This window comes from Miniopterus schreibersii (assembly GCF_964146895.1).
Source record: "Miniopterus schreibersii genome assembly, chromosome: 18".
Taxonomy (NCBI): domain Eukaryota; kingdom Metazoa; phylum Chordata; class Mammalia; order Chiroptera; family Miniopteridae; genus Miniopterus; species Miniopterus schreibersii.
The window spans coordinates 22,356,883-22,376,401 of NC_138121.1; the positions used below are offsets into that span (position 1 = coordinate 22,356,883).

The following is a 19,519-nucleotide window of genomic DNA, read 5'->3' on the forward strand; positions in this document are numbered from 1 at the left end:
ATGGTGATGAAGGTGGTGGTGACGGAGGTGGCGAAAGTGACAGTGGTGGTAGGGGTGTGGGGATGTTAATGGTGGTCATGGTGTGGGTGAGGGTGGGATCATGGTGATAATGGCTGTCGTGGTGGTGGTAGTGTCGACAGTATTAGCTATAACAGCAGTGACCGTTATGGTGGTGACAGTGGTGGTAATGGTGATGGCGGGAGTGATGATAGTGATGATAATACTAACGATGGAGGTAGCGGTGATCCTGTTGGTGGCGACAGAGGTGATGGGGATGATGGTGGAAGTGGTGATGGGGGGAGTGATGGCAGGGATGTTATTACTGACGGAGGTGGTGGTGTCCTGTTGGTGGTAATGATGGTAACGGGGCTGCTGGTGCTGCCGGTGGCAGTAGCAGAAGTAGTGGTGGTGGGTACAGTCCTAGTGATGGTGGTGGCTGTGACAGTGGTGACAGTCATGAGGGGGTTAGTGGTGGTTGTTACTATACCTCCTCTGGATTATTTCTGAGCCCTCTTCTGGAGAGTTTCTGGGAAACGTCTTTTATTTTCTGTGTGCCTTGAAGGGTTGATCAGCTTTTTCTCCATAAATTGTCCTTTAATTCTTCTCCCTCTATTCACTCCCTTGCTGTTGACAAGAGCTGTAGCTGTCCAGGACCTGCTGGGGAGAGACAGACCTTGTGACTGTCTCCCCAAAGGCGGCCTTTGGCCACTCTTCACTGGAGCACATGACCCCCTGCCTCGCCCCTGGCACATTAACCAGGTGACTGCCTCTTAGGGCCCAGCCCAGTCCAAAGGGATTTGGGATTCAGAGTCCCAAACAAGGCACTGATTAGCTGGTAATCAGGCAGCGATTAGCAGGTCGGGTCACCTGCAGTTCAGTGCCCATTGTTCCCTGTAAAGTCCTGGGATGTTTGCCTCGCGGCCAGAGTCTGAACGTCTGAGGATCCTGATGCCTGCAGCCCTGTTGTGCACAGCTGTGATTAGGGAGAAAAAATCCTCTGTTCCCCTAAGCCCATCCCTGCCGAGGAGGCAGGGCCCTGCATCCCCTCTGTCTATCCTCATACAAAGGCTTCAGGGGGAAGGAGGGCCTCCTAAGAGCCCAGCAGTGACTGGGAGGTGAGGCCCCAAGAATACACTAAAGAGCTAGAAGTAAATTAGCACATTCCTGCTCGTGTGTGATGTTGACAGTGTGAGCAGGGACATCTGACAGACCCAAGTCCAGATTGGGATTCTGCTACAGTCTTGATGTGTGACCTTGGACATGACATGTAACCTTGAAGCCTCGTTTACCTTAGTTTTTAAGGAGATTACTAATAACTCTTGTCTCTTTGCCTTTAAATTTAAAAACTGAATGTAAAGCAGGTAATAGAGTCTCTAGAATAGAGAAAGTGCCCAATAAGTGCCATCATCATGACCATCAGTCGTAGTAGAAATAGCATCATTTTTGAAATACTTTATTTAAAAAATGCCCAGTAACATCACTTCTAATCTGAGAGTAGTCCCTCTTTGTTCGCCATCATAAGAATGAAGTGAGATCATTCTTATAAAGCGTTCAACACATGGCCTGGCACATAATTAGTACTCAATGATAGCAATAATGATATTAAGTGTCATTATTATTTGCTCAAAGATGAATGTGAAAGTATTTCTCAAAGCATATTCTCCTGCATTGGACTATATAGTCATAAAAATCTAGACAGAGCATGATTTTCAACTAGAAGGGACTTAATGAGATGGTGCATTCTGACCATTGAGTCCTGTACAGTCTTATAATCTACATGCCCACAAGCACCTGGAGATCTTGTTAAAATGCAGATTCTGATTTGGTAAGTGTGAGTGTTTCCTCTCCCCTCCACTGAAATGTTCCATTTTTTTTTGCAAAAATTTAATAATAAACATGTAAAGAAAACATTTAAAAATGCAATAAATATTATCGATATCAAAAGATCTTCCCTTTGCTTAAATCTTGTCACATGTCCAGCTTTTCCAGCACATTTTTAGCTAGGCCCACATGCCTGATGCCCTGATTTTCTCTGATAGCCACAGTAGGCTTTTTCAGCGTCTTATCCACAAGGAAATCACATTAACACACGTTCATTCTGTAGGCTTCAGCTCTCTGGGGAGCAGGTAGACCCCAGCCCAGAAAGAAAAGTTGGCCAGAGTTCTGGACCTGGAGGCATGCAAACCAGTCAGGTACAGGACGGACAGCTGGGAACTTAGAGGAGCCCAGAGAGTTCTGAAGTCTGATTCTGGCTGCATGTGGAGAGGGCATTCCAGCTAAGATGGTGGGGTGTTCTCTGGAGCAGGAAAGAGCTCAAGAAAAGCCCATCCTACAAAAGGGGTGGCTCCACTGGCCCTTCCTCTAAGGGGTAAAATGAGGGGAGGACCCTGAAATCTATGGGTAGGTGGGCATAGGATTTTTTCTTCCTTTTGAGTGTCCCCCAGGGAGAATTGGTTATTTGAGTTCAGGATCTCACCCCCATCAGACTGTTATTCTCACTGAGAGGTTGACAGAAGTTTGAACAAGCATAGAGAAGTAGAGTTGGACAGAACCTGGGCTGAATTCTGACCCTGCCACTTAATAGGTAATCTGCCTTAGACTTAAGCAGAGGCTCTGTTTGCTCCCATGGAAAACGGGAAAAGCGGTCCAATGGTATGTTCAGGATTAAGAATTTTGGAGCTGAAGATCCCAGTTTCTGGTGAGGCACAAAGCAGGTTTGCGAATGCTAACACTAATAATTATGATTTTATTCAGTGTTCACTGTCCTTTTCGCCTTAGTGTACACCTTGTATCTACCTAGAGCACCCCCCCCCCCCCGTGAAGTCCCTTATACTGGTCTCCATCACCCCAACCCTCCAGATCTCAGTCAGAGGTTAGGGAGAAGCAGATGCATACTCAAACTGGGTAATAAGAGGGTTTAATAAAGGGACTTTTCACGGAGGTGAGAACAGGTTCGCAGGCCTAGCAGCAGCGGTAGGGATGGGGGTTGAGAATATGCATTACCTTTAAGCTTGAAGGGTCAAGGGGGGGAAGCAATGCAAGAACCAGAGAGGGCAGCTGTAAGGAGAGGGCCGCCTGACAATGAACTTGGTCTACATTAGGGGGAGCAGCCAGCTCACCGAGAAGCGGGTGGCCAGGGAATGAAGAGCCAGGCCCCTCTCTTCCTACCCTCCCATAACCACCTCGTGCCTTTGTAAGATCTTGGCTTGACTTCTCCTCTGACTGGTTTCACCTTGATACTTTCTCATCTTTGAGTGGCTAGCTAATGTGCACTGTTACACTCCCAAGAGATGAAAGCTGCATTTCCAAGGGGACACCCATAGCTACAACACAGAGACTAAACGTATTAAAAGTGGTACCCATAAAAATTCTTGTAAAATTGCTGTCGAGGACCACGACTGGACCCTACATCCTGAACCTCCAGTCCCACTGATGCTCTGACCTGAGACTCACTGGCGGACTTCCAGAACCTCCAGAAGTAGAAAGCTTCTCTCAAGATTCTACGGAACAAGATGGAACCATTGGGCAGATCCGAAAGGGAAGCCAGATCCAAGAGAAGCTGTGACTGTCATCTATAAAGGTTGCCTCCCAGGGGTCCAGAGCAAGGGGCAGAAGGAGGACAGTGAACTTGGAGGAACAGATAGCACACTGCACCAACCCTGCCTATCCAGGGCTGACCCTCACTTCATGAAACCTTCTAGACAACCCTCCTTCCTCGGAGCTCACATGCACCTTTCCTTTAGCATCTGACACTCATAACCTCCTAGGAATTCTTTATATGCCTGAACCATTTCCTGAGTAGATTGTCAAATCCTTGAGGGCAGGAAGGTGGCACATTAAAGTGGATAGCATTCTATGTTTCCAAACACTTACGAATATTTAGAAAGATAATCTATGCAACATCTTTAGCATGTTCATGGGCACACAGAGAAAGTGATGAATAAATATATTTATGATTATTTATGATTGTGCCATTCTTTATATCCTCGAACATGCTGAAGGCACACCCTCATCCCACACATCCCTGCAAGGAAATGGCCTTTCTGGGCACCTCCTTTGGGCCTTTTACCATGAATTTCACCTACATTAGAATGCTTCTCCAACTTAGTTATGCATAGAATCCATTTAAAGTACAGAAACAAAAACAAAAACAAAAACAACCTGACACATTTTTCAGTATAATGTTATTTCAACATTTAGAAAATAAAATTCTTTTCAGTCTCCTAATGCTTATTGCTTCTATGAAATGATAAAACAAATCATATTAATAATTTAACTGCCAACAGAGCTACAACATATTTAAAATTCAGGCTAATGATTTTAATTAAATGGGACAGATGATATGGTTTTTATAAAGCTGGTTCAAAACTTGCTGCATAGAAGTGGTGCCGAGTGCCCCGTGCGGGCGGGCGCATTGCAGTTGGCGGTGCCTACACGGCGTGAGGGCCCAGGCACCCCACCATTGCTCCACGTCGTTACTGGGCACCGTGAAGCTACCTGGAACTAACTGAACATTTCTCCATGAATTTGAACTTACTGCACCTTCATCTTCTCCTCATTAGTGCAATCAAATGAAACAGTACCAACTTGTTTGCAATCACTGGCACGAAGACGCAGTGGCAGTTATTAACTACAAAGATCCATCCAGATAACCCAGGATATGCTTTATCAATTTAACTTTAGATTATGTTTGAAATAGAAACGCACTATTAAAAAGTTCTGTTAGAGAAGGTGGTTTTCTTGCCCCACTTCTGGAATATGGCTCATGACACAGGCACCTTTAATCTCAACAGCACGGGTGAGGTGCGCGCTGTTATTTCTGTTTCTATATGAGGACATTGAGGTTCGGGGGGGGGGGCGGTCAATCACTTACTCAGATGCACACACCTCATAAGTGGGGTAGTGAGATTCAGACCCAAGGCCATGCGTCTCTACATGCAGTCTCTCGATTAGATTGGACTAACCTTTGAGCATTATTGAGTAGTTAACGCTATATGATACATTCTAGTAATGAGGGATGTGGGGAGGGGGGGTGCAGGTTGAAAAAAGAGATAGAAAGCAAAAAGGCAACAAAAGTTGCATGGCCAGAGATGGTGATCCAAACCCAGCCCACTGTGGTCTTGGGTGTAGTGTGGTTAGATGACAAGCAGTGGGGAGTTCAGAGCAATGGGGAAGCTGGGTAGCTGTACAGATGAGGTGCGCCCCAGGCACACTTCCCAGGTGGGGTCACTCTTGGCATCTCCACATGGGGCTTAGCAGTAATCAACTCACAAAGAATTGAAATGCATGGCTGCTCTCTCCAGAATCATGATCCCTGCTCTTAGTCCAGGCATTTGCTGTTTCCTGCTTTGAGCCTGAAGCTGGATGTTTCTCCCCAGAAATCTTTGTGTCAATCCTTTTGGGTCTTCAAAGAGTTATGGGACTGGTGACGCTCAGTTCACATCCACATCCTTTGGGAGAGCACAAAGCTGGGGCTCTCTCTGCCTCCAGGAATGAAAAGAGGCTATCGCAGAAGTGTTGTCAACTGGTGTTCTTATTGTGGAAAGTCATGGGAAGGTGCTGCCCCTTCCTCCAACAGCAAGTGTTGAGAATTTAGGAAACTAACAAATGTGGGTAACTAATAGGCAGATGTGATAAACTCTCACTCCGATTCAACAGGCAAATAATATTTAATACAACCTTTGCATAGCTTGCATTTCTAGAAAATACTCATTTATCTGCTACTAAAATCCCACTTCCCCCATCGCAAAGTTAACTTTCTGTTATTTTGGAATGGCAAATTGAGTCATGTGAAGTTTCAGGAATTGTACACACACACACACACACACACACACACACATACACACTGATCAGGTAAAGCCATAACAAAGGCCCCTTTGCCTTCTATATATTTTGAGGACAATGAAACCATTCAATCAAGTGCCCAGAATGATAATTATCTTTTTGGACACATGACCTCATATTGCCAATCTATTAAGCACACAAAATCTGAAAATGAGTGGTATTAGCAGTTCTATTGAAATAGATACAAGGGAACTGAAACACAATAAAGCCTGCTTTACTTCTATAATCCCCAAAGGAATAAGGGCTGAGAGAATGGGTGACTTAGGACACTTAGAGAAGAAAAAGGAACACAGGAAAATAAAACAGTGGATGCATGTGGCGTTTACTTACTAGGTGCCTGATCTTCCTTGGTTTGGGTCACATCGATTTAGGGTGGAGGTGGGAGTGGGGGTTGACTCATGTGCAGGTAACAGTTGTGATGAGCTAGGACAAAATTCCATGTAAAATGACTGGTCCCATGACTGCCCTTCAGATATTTCTGGTGTGTGTGTGTTAGCAACTAACATTCTGCTACTTAAGCCAATCCATGGAATGGTTAGATTTCAGTAATCTTACCTTCATTCCAGGGGCAATCTCGCCCAGTTTGTAGACCCCTTTCTTCTCTAGAGACATGGGTACAAGTTACACAAATCAGAGTATGTTAGAAGGTATATGACCATGCTGTGTGGCTCTCACAAATTTTATTCACTGATACAGACCCATGGGTGATCCAGGAGAGAGTGCAGTCACTGGGCATCTCTCCAATTTAGAGGCAGCTTTCTGCCTTTCTGGAATGCTTTCTGTCTTTCTGTACAGAAAAGGAGCCATGTTACCTGCTCTTAATATGTCTTTATTTCTGTGTCTTGGACCCCACCGTCTGTGGTTCCAAAGTTGTTATTATTTCTCTTAGAAGGCCTAGAAGTGGGTTCTCAGGCAAATGGAAACCTTGGGCAGGCTCCAGAAGTGCTAAGGTGGGAATGCTGGTCAAGTGTCTCTACTGGCCATCCTTTTACCCCTCTGTTGCACCCACTGCAGCCTCCTGGGGACCAACATTAAAAATGCTTCAGAGCAGGAAACCTGGTTGATGGATTAATCAATCAACCAACAAGTGTTTATTGAGGGCACCTAATTCTAACTCAGCAAATGCTGACTGGGATGGATGGTGCAGTGACAGGTAATGGAGGACTCTTCAAAGTCTGATGTTCAGCTCACCACGTATTCTTTCAACAGATAGCCACTGAATACCTATGCGTGACCTGTGTGGCATTCTGAGAAATGGGGATAAAGAAGAGAAATTAAACTTCTGTCCCATGGAATTTATAGTCAATCGGGGTCACAATTTTTTTAAGTACTTAAAATAAAGGTAATGTGTATTATGATTGAAAATGGTCTGCTTAGGCAGCTTATGGTGAGGAAGGAAGTAAAGAACTTTAAAGTAGTTTTAGATTTCTGAGACTTGGAAAGATATAACCAAGTGGTGGTGGCTGTGAATCTGATTTTGGTGGTGTTAGACGAGATGGACTGAACAATGTACTTGGTTAAATAATGTTCCCCCCAAAAAATTCATGTCTACCCAGAAACTGAGAGTATGATCTTATTTGGAAATAGGGTCTTTGTAGACATAATTTGTTAAGATGAGGTCATCCTGGCTTCAGGTGGTGCCTAAATTCAATGACTGGGATCCTTATAAGTAGGCTCAGTGAATAGGTAGACACACAGAGGAAGAAGGGCATGTGGAGATGGGGCAGAGACTATAGCGATGCAGCCAAGGAACACTGAGGATTACCTGCCATCACCAGAAGCTAGGGGAGAAGTATGGAACAGTCTCCCCTAGAGCCTGCAGAGAGAGCATGGCCTTGCTGACTCATTGATTTCAGATCTCTAGCTAAGAAACTCACAAAAGAGACGACTGGCTGGAGTCAAGGAGATCAGCAGGCTAGGCGATACAGAAGTCCTGACTTAAGGGGTGGAGGTCTCTGGCGACAAAGAAAGCCAAGTTTAATTTTTTTGGTTACATGCAAGATGATGCTGGAAGATTCTAGTAGAATAAACAGGAATTATCTTTCAAAGCTTGTTTTATGATCAACAAGCAAGCTTGGGGATCATGAATAGATAATAATTGGGGTTTTAAAGGCACCTTTGAATTTATGGGCCAGGGAAAGAGGCAGCAGGCAAAAGAGTGAAGAAACTACTGAAAATATTCCACTTAACTCAACAGATATTTATTGAGTCTTGCCTATTTCACGCCCCCGAGACGCTCACAGTGAGAATCAGGTGCAAAACAAGGGGATATGGGCAATGACAGAGGTAGGCTAAAGGAATGAAAACAGTACAGAGAAAAACAAATACTTGCCCCTGTCACAGGGTGGTCAGAGTGTCTTCGTAGAAAAGGAGGTGACATCTGAGCAGGGGTTAAAATAATTGATCAGGGTGGGCAGTAGCTGAGGGTGGAACAGAGAGGAAAGAGCCGGAATCCACTGCTGTGTCTGAACACTCCTTGAGAAGTCACGCCTACCTCGGGTCCCTCACACAGCACACGAAGGCCCACAGGAACTGCTGAGTGAGTGACTAGATGCATGAAATAATGAAAGGACCGAGGCGCCAAGGGAGGAGAGCATTTTGGTGAAGAGAGAGGGTAATGTGCATTGTCAAAAACCAGGGAGAGTCTGAGGAAGACAAGAACAAATCTCAAGTCATGAGCCGGTCAACGGGACCTGGGAGAGATCCGAGCTTTGGAAAGTCAGAAGGCAGCTTCTAGGAGTTAAGAAGCAAAGGGTGAGCAGTAAGAAATGAAGGTTCAAGTTGCTCGGCAGACAGAACTATTGGAGAAGGGTCAATAAACAGTGAGGGGCAGGTTCCCCTGGAAGGTGTGGAAGAAGGACTTTGGAAGATGTGAGAGACATGCAATTCCCCAGAAGCCAGGGCTGCGTGAATAAATGAATTAACCGATATTTATTGAGCACCTACTACCACATGGAAGACATTGCACTGGCCATTTTCAAATACATTTTCTCTTCATCTGAAGCCTAGACTTCATTTGAAGTGTTAGCTTTAGAAAGATGGACTAAGTTTCCATCTAACGATGGAAGACAGTCTTATAAGGGAACAGGTGAAGGGGGTCTCCCCTCATCCACCAAATATTCCCTGGGTACTTCCCCTGTGCTGAGCACTCCACTAAGGGCCTCAGGTGCATTACCTCATAGGGGCCTTGAAGCAACTCTAGAGTGTCCCATCATGATTCTCATCCTGGAGATGAGAACACTGAAGTTCTGTGAAACTTTTGCCAATTTTTTTTTTTTTTTTAACATGCAAGCAGTTGTTCATGAAACCAGGATTCAAAGCTGCGTGTGTCCGCACAAACAAGTAAATATTTCTCAGCCTCATTTTCTTCATGTGTTAAGCTCTCTCTCAGGGTTATTGTGAGGCTGGATCATGCAAAAAGTGCTTAAGAAATGGAGGCCCTTGTTGTCACTCTTACTTTCCCCCTTTGGGGTGAGGTCATTGGGTTCTCGCTAGACCCTCGCTCCTTTGACAGCATTCCCCACCACTCTTTGGAACTGGAGGCTTCCTGAAGCCCCCAAACAGGTGCCAGAAGCATTAGGAAATCAAATCCACCTGCTTCCTGGGGTCCGAGGTGTCTGCTCCTTAGTCTCAGAAAAGAAACCATGCTTGCAATGCCAACTAAATACAGAACATGACCAAGAAGCAGAGGGTGTCTCCAAGAGGGGTAATGCAACCCGAGACAATAGTTTCACAGATCAATCAGAAACCTTTAGAGGCCACTGATGGGCTAGACTGCAGGGACGCTCCTGTTCTGTAAAAAGGAAAATAAAACGAATCAATAAGAGACAAAAACTGGTATTAAATGGCTGAGATTTACTTCCTGCCCCCTGGCGCTCTTTGCCAAGCCGGTTCTCTGGTCCGACTTTCCTTCCTTCTCTCTGTGATGTGATCCTAAGGCCCTGGAAGAAGAGAAACAAGTCTGCAAACAGCCCCCTGAAAAGTGGTAGCAGAAAAGCCATAGATCGTTTCACTGCTCTTGTTACCTGTTATCATGATAAACAATGATTTGTCTGAATGCCACAAACTAGGTGGCATCGCTCCCCACCCTCCAAACTCCAGCATGGTGGTATATTTTAAAGAGTTTCCTGGTACAGTTTAAGAATTCATCTACCAACTGTGTGATCTTAGGCAAATTATTTAAATTCGTTGAGTCTTAGTTTCCTTACCTATAAATAGGTCTGGGTTATTGCGACAAAATTATATAAATGATCCCTGTCATCTGCCTCGTCACCACCATCAGCAACACTAGCTCCAGCCCAACAATTAGTGTTAATATGGCTGAATGCCCATGTGGCTTTGTGGGGAGCGGTTTAAAGGCAGAAAGACCATAACCGATTAGCTGGGTGGTCTTGAACAAGTTAGAAATCTTCTCTAATCATCATTTAATTCATCACAGACCCAGGACAACAACATCTTTTCTGGTTATTGTGAGGACTGGCTTAGCACAGTGCCTGGCATATAAGGAGTACTCGGTATGGGCCCTCTGTTTCCCCCCGTGACTCCAGCCTGTGATCAGACTGGATCTTTAGGCTAAAATCATGGTGAGCCCAGATAGGCACCTGAGAGAAAACGTTCAGCCACTCTTGGGGCTCCTTGTTCATCTCCCTCCTGACCGAGCACAGAGCCCACACCTGCACTCCAAGCTGCTTGGGTGCCTGTGGGCCAGGCAAAGGGGTGACAGCTTCTCCTCTGGGGACCCTGAGCATCTCCTTCCTGCACACATCACTGGACTGTTTGGGGACTTTCTGTCTCCCCACTCAGCACCCTCTACCCCACATTGCTGCTAGGGTCTGGGCTCCACTCACGGTCCAGGAGGGCAGGGTCCTTGGGAACCAAGATGACCACTCTTCCACCACTGGAACTGACCCACTCAACATTCCTTGAGCTCCTGCTGTGTACCAGGCACTGTGCTGGGCAGCAGGGTCCACGAGATGAACCAAGCAGTCTTTCCCTTTGAGAACACCCTCATGAACAGCAGAAGCTCTGCTCCCTAACACTGTCACTTCTCCTGAAAGAGAAGCCTCTTGGAGGATTTACAGTTCCGCCCCAGGTTTTTCTAACAGCTCCTTGGCGCTGCTTCTTGCATAACCCGTACACCCCAGGAGGCACCCTGACTCCTTTGCCTCCCTCATCTTCTCCTTCGCCGCGCCGAGGTGGTTTGTTACTGCTGTACCTCACCCTCTTTCCTCCTGGCAATATCTTTTTTCTTAATGCGCTTGGATACATTCCCCTCATCTTGTCTCTGCCGACTGTTGGCCAACTGTCCCGAGCAGAGGGTGGGGCATTCCCTTTACACGTCTCTATTTCTCTCTACCCTGGATAAATAAATGCGTAAGAGTCTGGGTGTCCGACTCATCCCCCAGCCCCAGAAGGGATGCTCATTAGCCTGACAGCCTAGTGTCCTTGTTGTGTGTGGTCTCCAGTGTGTCTGGGTGAGGCACATGCGAACTGTCAAAAACATTTTTTTAATTGGCAAGCCAACTCTTTCCTCTTGCTATCTCACTAACAAGAGTTTCTTCCACTGCGATAGATTTCCGCCATGCCGCTCTCATCACACACGTTGCCCGGTTCTTCTGGGCTCTCCTGCATTCTTCTGGAATTCTCTTTGACAGCTGTGTCTCCAGGAAGAGCTTTCTTTTGAACACAAAGAAAATCCCGCACGCCACTTCCTTTCTGTCTCCTTCACCTCCCTTTTCTATCTCCTTTCACACACAAGGTCCCTCAGAAGGAGGAAAGGGACTGACATTGTGGTTTTGATCAGGGGTGTTTTCTTCTAGTCACTTCTGGGCTCTGGACAGACTCAGAGAGAGACCAATGCAGACGTGAATAATCTTCCATGTCATCACCATCAACCTTGACAAGGCCATGTCTGTAGGGCCACTCACCAAGAATTTTAGGGGGCCACCTAGAAAAGGGGTGGGGTGGATTCCAGCTGATTACTCAGGCCAGACCACCTGTTGGTGGAAACTGAGAAGAGGAGAGTCCTTGACTGTCCCCTTGAATGCCTCTACATGCTAGATGTTATAAAATACTTCCATGGCTCTATCTCATGCAGAAGTGATTAGCTTCTTTTTAACAGTGAAGAAACTGAGGCTCAGAAAGCTTAAGCCATGTGTTGAAGATCACACATAATTACATGACAGGTCTCTAAGACTCCGTACTAGCTGTCCTTTGAAATACCCACACATGGATGACATATGTAAACGTATGTGAAGCCAGTCAGTTGGGTCCATGTGACATTCATTATAGAAAATGTTTGTTTGATTATGTCTCATTCCTGACTTTCACTAAGGAGATTTGTGCTGGCTTTAGAATTAACATCTTCTAAGTGATTCTGCGTTCAGAGTTATATAATGAAATGGAACAAATGTGGGCCAATCTCAGGCAGAGAGAAGACCTGAGTTCAAGTGCCAGCTCTTCCTATCCAGATGACCTCAACTTATGTTGATAATAGAAGCACCTTCATTATAGGGGTTGCTCTGGGTCTTTTATCTCCTGACTGTCTCCTCCAGGTGACTCAGGGTGAGGATCACATGGTCAGTATGCATAACCATGTAGACTGCTGGTGGCCACATGCAGTTCTGTATAAAGGTACACAGATGACTTTGTTATCTGGAGATCCAGTTGGACCTACCACTTATTAGCTGTGAGACTCTTGGATAAATCTCCTGACGTCACTAAACTTCATTTTTTCTGTTAATAAAAACAGAGGGAATACTCTGCCCATTGAAACCTTGCTATGAGCCTCTGATGAGAGAAACCATGTAAAGCTGCTAACTCAGGTGCTTGGTTGCAGCAGGTGTTTCCTCGCTCACTACATGTCAATACCCTTTCCCTTTGTTTGAGACAGCTCAAAGCACTATATATTCTAGGACCAACAGAAGAAATCAGAAGGAAACAAACTTTGGGGCAAGATCTGGCTGAAGATCAGCTTCATGGGAACAGACAAGAAATCTCTTCTCAGTTTCTACCAAGGGGTGGTCTGGCCTGAGTAATCAGTTGAAGTCCATCCCACCCCTTTTCTAGTTTGTTCTCCAAAATTCTTGGTGAGGGCCTACAGACCATCGTCAAGGGTGATGGTGATGATGTGAAAGATTAGTCACGTCTGCATCGGGCTCTCCCTGAGTCACTCCAGAGCTCAGTGGTGACTAGAAGAAAACACCTCTGATCAATACCACATTTCCAGATTTCATTAGTGTTTTTAATAGCTCAGTATTCTTTTGGAAGGCAGCATTGGGTGTGGATAAGTTTTTGGAGACAAATAGAAATGTTAAGAGGCCACCCGTTGAATTTGGACTTGAGGACACTCTGGATCATTTGAGAAATTTGTCTTCTTCCAGAAGCTGCAAGGAGTCCTATTGTCTTGACATGAGACAGTTCCCCCTGTACTTTCCAGAGGCTGAGCATCTCCCTATTATTCTATGCACTTGGGCTTTCCTTGGGACATCATGAGGTTGGTCTCTATGTCTCTCCCCAAATTCTACTCTTCTCACCCTCATAGTCACCAAGCTGTGACAGTAATATTACTCAAATGGCTGCCTGACTCTATCCTATCACTCTAGTCCAAGCCAACTCCCTGGAGATTGACCAACTACAGCAAACACCAGGCCTCCCAGCAGCTAGAGTGAGCTTTTCAAAATGTCATGTGCAAGGCCTTCCTCTCTCCCAGACACACCTGACTTGGTTCCTCAGTGCTCTCTGACCTGCCCTACAAGGCCAGCATCATCAGGTCCCTGTCATCTAATGAAACACATCTTGCTTGCTGTCCTTCCACTGTTACTCTAGCTCAGCTTTCCAGACCTCCTTTGTTGTTGGTTTTAGTTTCCAAAACATGCCAAGATTTTGTACACTCATGGTCTTCATCTGTGACATTCCCATAGCCTGGACAACTCTTCCCTAATTCCTTTAGAGCTGTTTTTGTTGCTGTTGTTGTTGTTTAATATTGTCCATATCTTGGTGTACATGTCTCCTTCCCAGGGATCTTCCCTGACAAGCTTATCTTGGGACACTGCTATTCTAACTGCCATTAGTCTCTCATATTTCACACTATTTCTTTTCACAATTATAGATTATAAATAAATGCGTTTGTTCACTTGTTTTAGTCATCTCCTCCACAGGACTGAAAGCTGCCTGATGACTTGGATTTCTCTGTCTTATGAACCACTGAATATTCCATCTGTATATGGTGCTTGGCACATATTAGGTCCATAATAAATGTGTTAAAAAAATGAATAAATGATTTCTACAAAGTGAATCATCTGGTGGGCTGGTTTTTCTTTATCTTGTTTGTGTGGGGGTTACAACGGGTATGTACACCAATGTATATGTGTATGTGAGTGGAAAAAGACTCTTCTGGAGCTTGAATTCCTCCCTGCTAAGACTCTTCAATGGCTCCCCACTTCCCCCTGGACAAGGCTCTAACTCAGCTTAGCTTATAAGGCCCTTCATGAATCCACTTGGCTTTCCTCTGCAGTCTTTTCTCTCACTTCACTTCCCCGCTCTCTTCTCTGCAGAACGTCTAATGTAATGTGCGTGCATGCCTACTAGGCTTGGCCTTTTTGGCTCTAAATTTTCTCCCCCGTGCTGACACCAGGATCATTTCTTGTGACACTCCCTCCTGAGAGCCTTTTCTGAACCTCCATTTCCTCTCTGTGGGTGGCTGGGTGCCCTGTCTTTGTGCTCCCTGTACTATCACCTAAAACTAGCCTCCAATGTGAGGGCGAAGTGGGGCCTTCTTTTGGGCAACTGGGGAAAAGTACTAACACTTTTTTTTTTTAATCCATACCTTTTTGTGTTTTACAATGTGTATAAAACATTAGCATACCATTATACATATATTTCTTTTAAAAAGGAAATATAAATGTATATAGGGGAATATGGTCAAGAAATTTATAAGGGTACCTATTCAAAATAACTTGGAGATCATGATAACATAATACTCTTCACACTGCACTGTATTTGTCTGTTTTTTGTCTGTCTCCTTCAAGACTTTCTTTAAAGAAACTCATGAGGGAAGGGATACCACACAGAGTAGTGTTACCCAAAGGTGGTAGAGGAGCTGGTTTTAGATGGTACATCAAAGAATGACACTTGAAAACACTGACTCCTGTTGAGAACTTGTTGCCCTTTTCAAGTCTCATTCATTCTTCCTCATTACCGCAGGATGAAGTTTAAGCTGGTATCAGTACATTTCTCATACCTCTGGGTGACACTTGCTAGCTTCACCTTTTAACAGAGAGAATCGAGTTTCCATTTAAGCCTTTGAAAAGGGCCAGAATCAGACAACTGGGCTTTATTTCCACCGCTCCTTTCTATTTGTGGCCAGTCATGTTGGTTTTCCTCAACTAACTGTGCAACATCTCTTAAAATGAATGTATTTAAAGAGTGAGTACATTTTTAAAATATTAAGTAAATTATAATAGATGTGAAAATTGGATATGGCAACTCACTTACATCTGGGAAATGTAATGAACGTAATCTTTGATGTACGAAGACTTTGTTAGATTTCTGGCTCTGGCAACGACTAAACAGGTGACCGCTGGCACAGTGTCTTCTGAATCTGTCTGCAAATTGGGGGCGAACATGCTTACTTTGTAGGGTTTTATGAAGATTAGAATGAATGCATTTAAAGATATTTCCCAATGCTTGCACTTGCTTGGTAATAGATAGAGGTTTGTACAATGAATGAATGGCCAAGCGTGAATTGGATAAATAGGAATCAATGAATCAATGAACCTGGATCTTCTCCGAAAGTCCCATCCTTCTCAGTTGGGATGAGTCAGGCTCTGGAGGGTCCCATTCTCTCTTTCACTAGAGTCCCATTTCACACCCAATTGACATTTACCCAGGAGGCTTGGGAAAGTTAATGAACTTTGCCTAGTCCCTTAACTCTCTCCTTTGGAGTGATTAGTGTGAGAGGAGAATGGAACATGGGTGAGACATAGGCTTATTTCGTGGCTCTGCTGGAATCCTGCTAGAACACTAACTACAGAACACAAGACATCTCTAAAGATAAACTCTGCCTTGGCAGTTGATGAGCTCCCCATACCAAGAAGTGTTCAAGACCAAAGGAAATGATGCCCTGACCCAGTCCTGACTCATCTTTTCTCTAAGAAACATCACATCCATCTTCCTGAAAACAAAGAGACATTTCAAGAACATCATGAACCAGGTCTTGAAAGTATGTTTCTGGAATCTATGTATAGACGGATCTGACTTTACAAACCAACATTCAGTCATATTCCTGTCTAACACTCGCAAACACAGTTGTTCTACTTTTATTTCAAAATGAAAGCTATGTTTTTAAGAGGTCAAACCACCTAAGAAACTTTTAAAACCAAATGAACCTCTCCTCTCCACATGGTTTCCCGCTTTTCAGTTGTCTACTGCCATCTTCTTTGCATGATGGCTGGGTCCCACGGGGGTGGAAATGGAAGCTTCCAGACTTATTAAGGCACAGAATTGCTCTGTTGCATTCTGTTGGTTAATACAAGGCAGAAGGACAGCTGAGATTCGAAGGAAGAGGACTCCTCTTGATAGAAGAAGTAGTGGCATGTGTGTACAGGAATGGGAGGAATTGTTGGCGCCTGTCTGTACAGACCATCTAATGCATCCACAGACACACAATCCAATTCACGAAACGTGGCTCACTTCTGCTAACACAAGGCTCAGAATGAGCATCACACCCCTGATCTCTGCCATGGGATGTTCACAGAGTCTCCATTGGATCCCCAAAGACGAAGAGCTCGGGTCCTTCCCTGTGGCTTTCATTTTCATTTCCATTGGAGGAAAATCTAATAGAAAGGGCTAGAGGTCCAATTTACTGATATGTGTCTGTAGGACCAAAAGGGAGGCCTCTGTGTGTCTGCGTGTGTATGTGTGCCTGTGCACATGTCCACGCACACGTGAATGTATATCTGGCAGGGAGGTAAAGGTTATTTTAGACTTTAAATTTATATCTTCAGCTGTCTTGTGATGCCCTGCTCTCAGTCCATCTTTCCCTGCCACTAAACCTTTGCCCGGACCATCCCTCATGCATGACTGACCTGCCTTCTGCATAAGACCATGTTTTGTTGTTTTCTTTTCTGATGAACAGATCAAGGTCCACTCAATTCAGGCTCTTCATAATGATTCTTTTGATAAAAACAAGTCTAATGGTTTTTATTTTTTTTTATTTTTTTTATTCTGAGATGTTAAAGGATATATAGGAGTTGGCTAGATGGTAGGGCAGACAGACCATGAAAGGGGAGGAAACAGACTATATTAAGTCTCAGCTCTGGAAGAGAGCATGTCTACAGTTACCTGATAGGATTTCTTTTCTAGCTTCACCTCACACAGAGAGACTTCTGCGGGGACCTGGGGTGAGATGAGATGGGCCTTACAAGGGAAAACAATACGCACGTGTAGCCTTCTGTGTGCAGAAGGCAAAGGTTGAGAAAGCACTGGAGAACAAAGGAAGTGCTCACATTTGGCGATTCATATTTGGCTTAACTTGGTTTTGACACAGAAGATAAGCACTAAAATGATTGTGACAGATTTCGGTATTCTTAGCAATAATTTCCCCTTATTACCAGCCCAAGGCCGCATCTGTCAGAATGCAGCCTACTCTATTTAACTCGTGGGGGAGAGGATTTTCTGCGCAAGTCAATACGTGCATAAATTCACTCATCAAACACAAAGAGAACCATACTTTTTTAAAAGGGACTAGCAGTTTTTATATTAAAATGCCTCAGACATGTGATAATAGCATCATAGCTACGTTTCTTGAAATGGAATTTATTGGGGTGACATTGGTTCAAAGCACCGTATAGGTCGGCTTCAGGCATACAACTCAACAAAACATCATCGGCCGCGCGCTGCACCGAGCACCCACCGTCCAAAGCAGTCTCCTTTTAATCCCCTTTGCCCACCTCCACATACCCTCACCCCCTTTTCCCTGTGGCTATCACCACACCGTTGTCTGTGTCTAGGTGTGAGATATATATACACTTTTTTTTCTGAATCCTTTCACCTTCTGAGAACTGTCACTTTCAAAACACGGAGTAAGAACACATCGATGCTTAACGAAACCAGCGTAAACATCTCCAAGCCAGAAGCAGGAATCATGACCAATGAACCCGGACCAAGGAAACCAAAGTTATTTCTTTGAAAAGATCAACAAAACTGACGTACCTTTAGCTGGACTAGCCAAGAAGAGAAAAAGAGAGAAGACTCATTACCACCCTCAGAAATGCAAGCACTCCGGACTTTGCAGAAAGGGTTACCAGCGAATACTAGGAAAGGTGGTATGCGGATCAGCGGGGCAGGCCCCGTCCCTGCCTCTGCGTTTCTCTCGGTCTCTCCCGGCGCAACGGGGAGACATCAGTCCAGACGACACTCCCAACCGGCCCTTCTCAGCATCTTTACCTCCTGCCTCGACACCAAAACTGTTCTTCCAACTTCGGGTTTTGCTTCTGTTTCTGACTCTTGCATTCGTCCCAAGTAACAGGCCTGCGCTGTCACATTTTGCCTTTCCTATCCAGAGAGAAGCATCCACTAACCCACACGTCCCTGTGACACGTGATGGTTACAGCGCACGACGCATCCGAGCACGGACCGGGGGCCTCCTCGAATCATCGCATCGCTGCCTCTGTTTTAGAGCCAAAAACGCTGAGGTCAGGGAGAGAAGCGACCTGCCCAGGGCCGAGCAATCCAAGAGGGTGCTTAACTCGGAGCTGCGCTGAGATTTTCTGTTATGGACACTGAGGTCATCCTCAATCCGCCTCCTGCACCACCATGTACGAACCCACTCCTGGGAAATGGTTACTAATGGGCAAGGGGTTTCTTTTCAGGGTCACGAGAATGCACCAGAATCAGCGGTGATGGCTGCACAATTCTGTGAATACACTAAAATCTACTGAACTGCACATTTTAAAGGGTACTTTTTATTGTATGTGAATTATATCTCAATTTAGAAAAGAACCCATTTGTACCCCCATTCTCTAACAACTCAGTCCAGTCAGAGATAAAATGTGAATAATTTATCACCTTTGACGGCTTCCCATCACAGTTAGAAAAAACACAAATGATTTCAGACCATTACCAGACTCTGAGGGTGCCCCACCCCAACCACTCAGCGCACCCCTCCAGAGCACACCCCCGCAGGCAGTATCCGACTGCGAGCACCCCCAACTCCTCACCTGAAGACCCTCTCTTCTCCAGAAGAGCCACAGAGGGACACCCCCTGGAGCAGCCCATAAGAAACCATGGGTGGGATCAGATAAATAAGCAGCCCACTTCACCCCCCCACAGGACGCGCCAGGGGACCATGCCTCACTCGCCTGTGTGGCAGTCAGGTCAACAACATCACCCGAATTGGAATCCTTCCCTTCCCTTCTCGCTTTCCCACTTCCCTTCCCATGCCTCCTGAAATCACCTTCCAAATAGCTGTTTGCACCCAAACCCTCATCTCAGGGTTTTCTTCTGGGGAAATCCAACCCAAGATAAGGCTCTTGATGAAGCAGCCACCACCTATCTCTCTAACTCCATCTCCTACCACCTGCCTCCTCTCCTCACTGAACCTGCCTTTCACAGCGCACCAAGTTTATTCCTACCTCAGGCCCTTTGCACTAGCACGTGACTTTTTCTTCTAAGA

General features: G+C 45.2%; 1 protein-coding gene across 2 annotated transcripts in view; it reads right to left on the reverse strand.

Annotated features, from left to right (window-relative positions):
- Positions 1-19,519, reverse strand: part of LOC308547363 (uncharacterized protein) — a 645,955-nt gene that overhangs the window by 64,710 nt on the left and 561,726 nt on the right. The window lies entirely within an intron of this gene.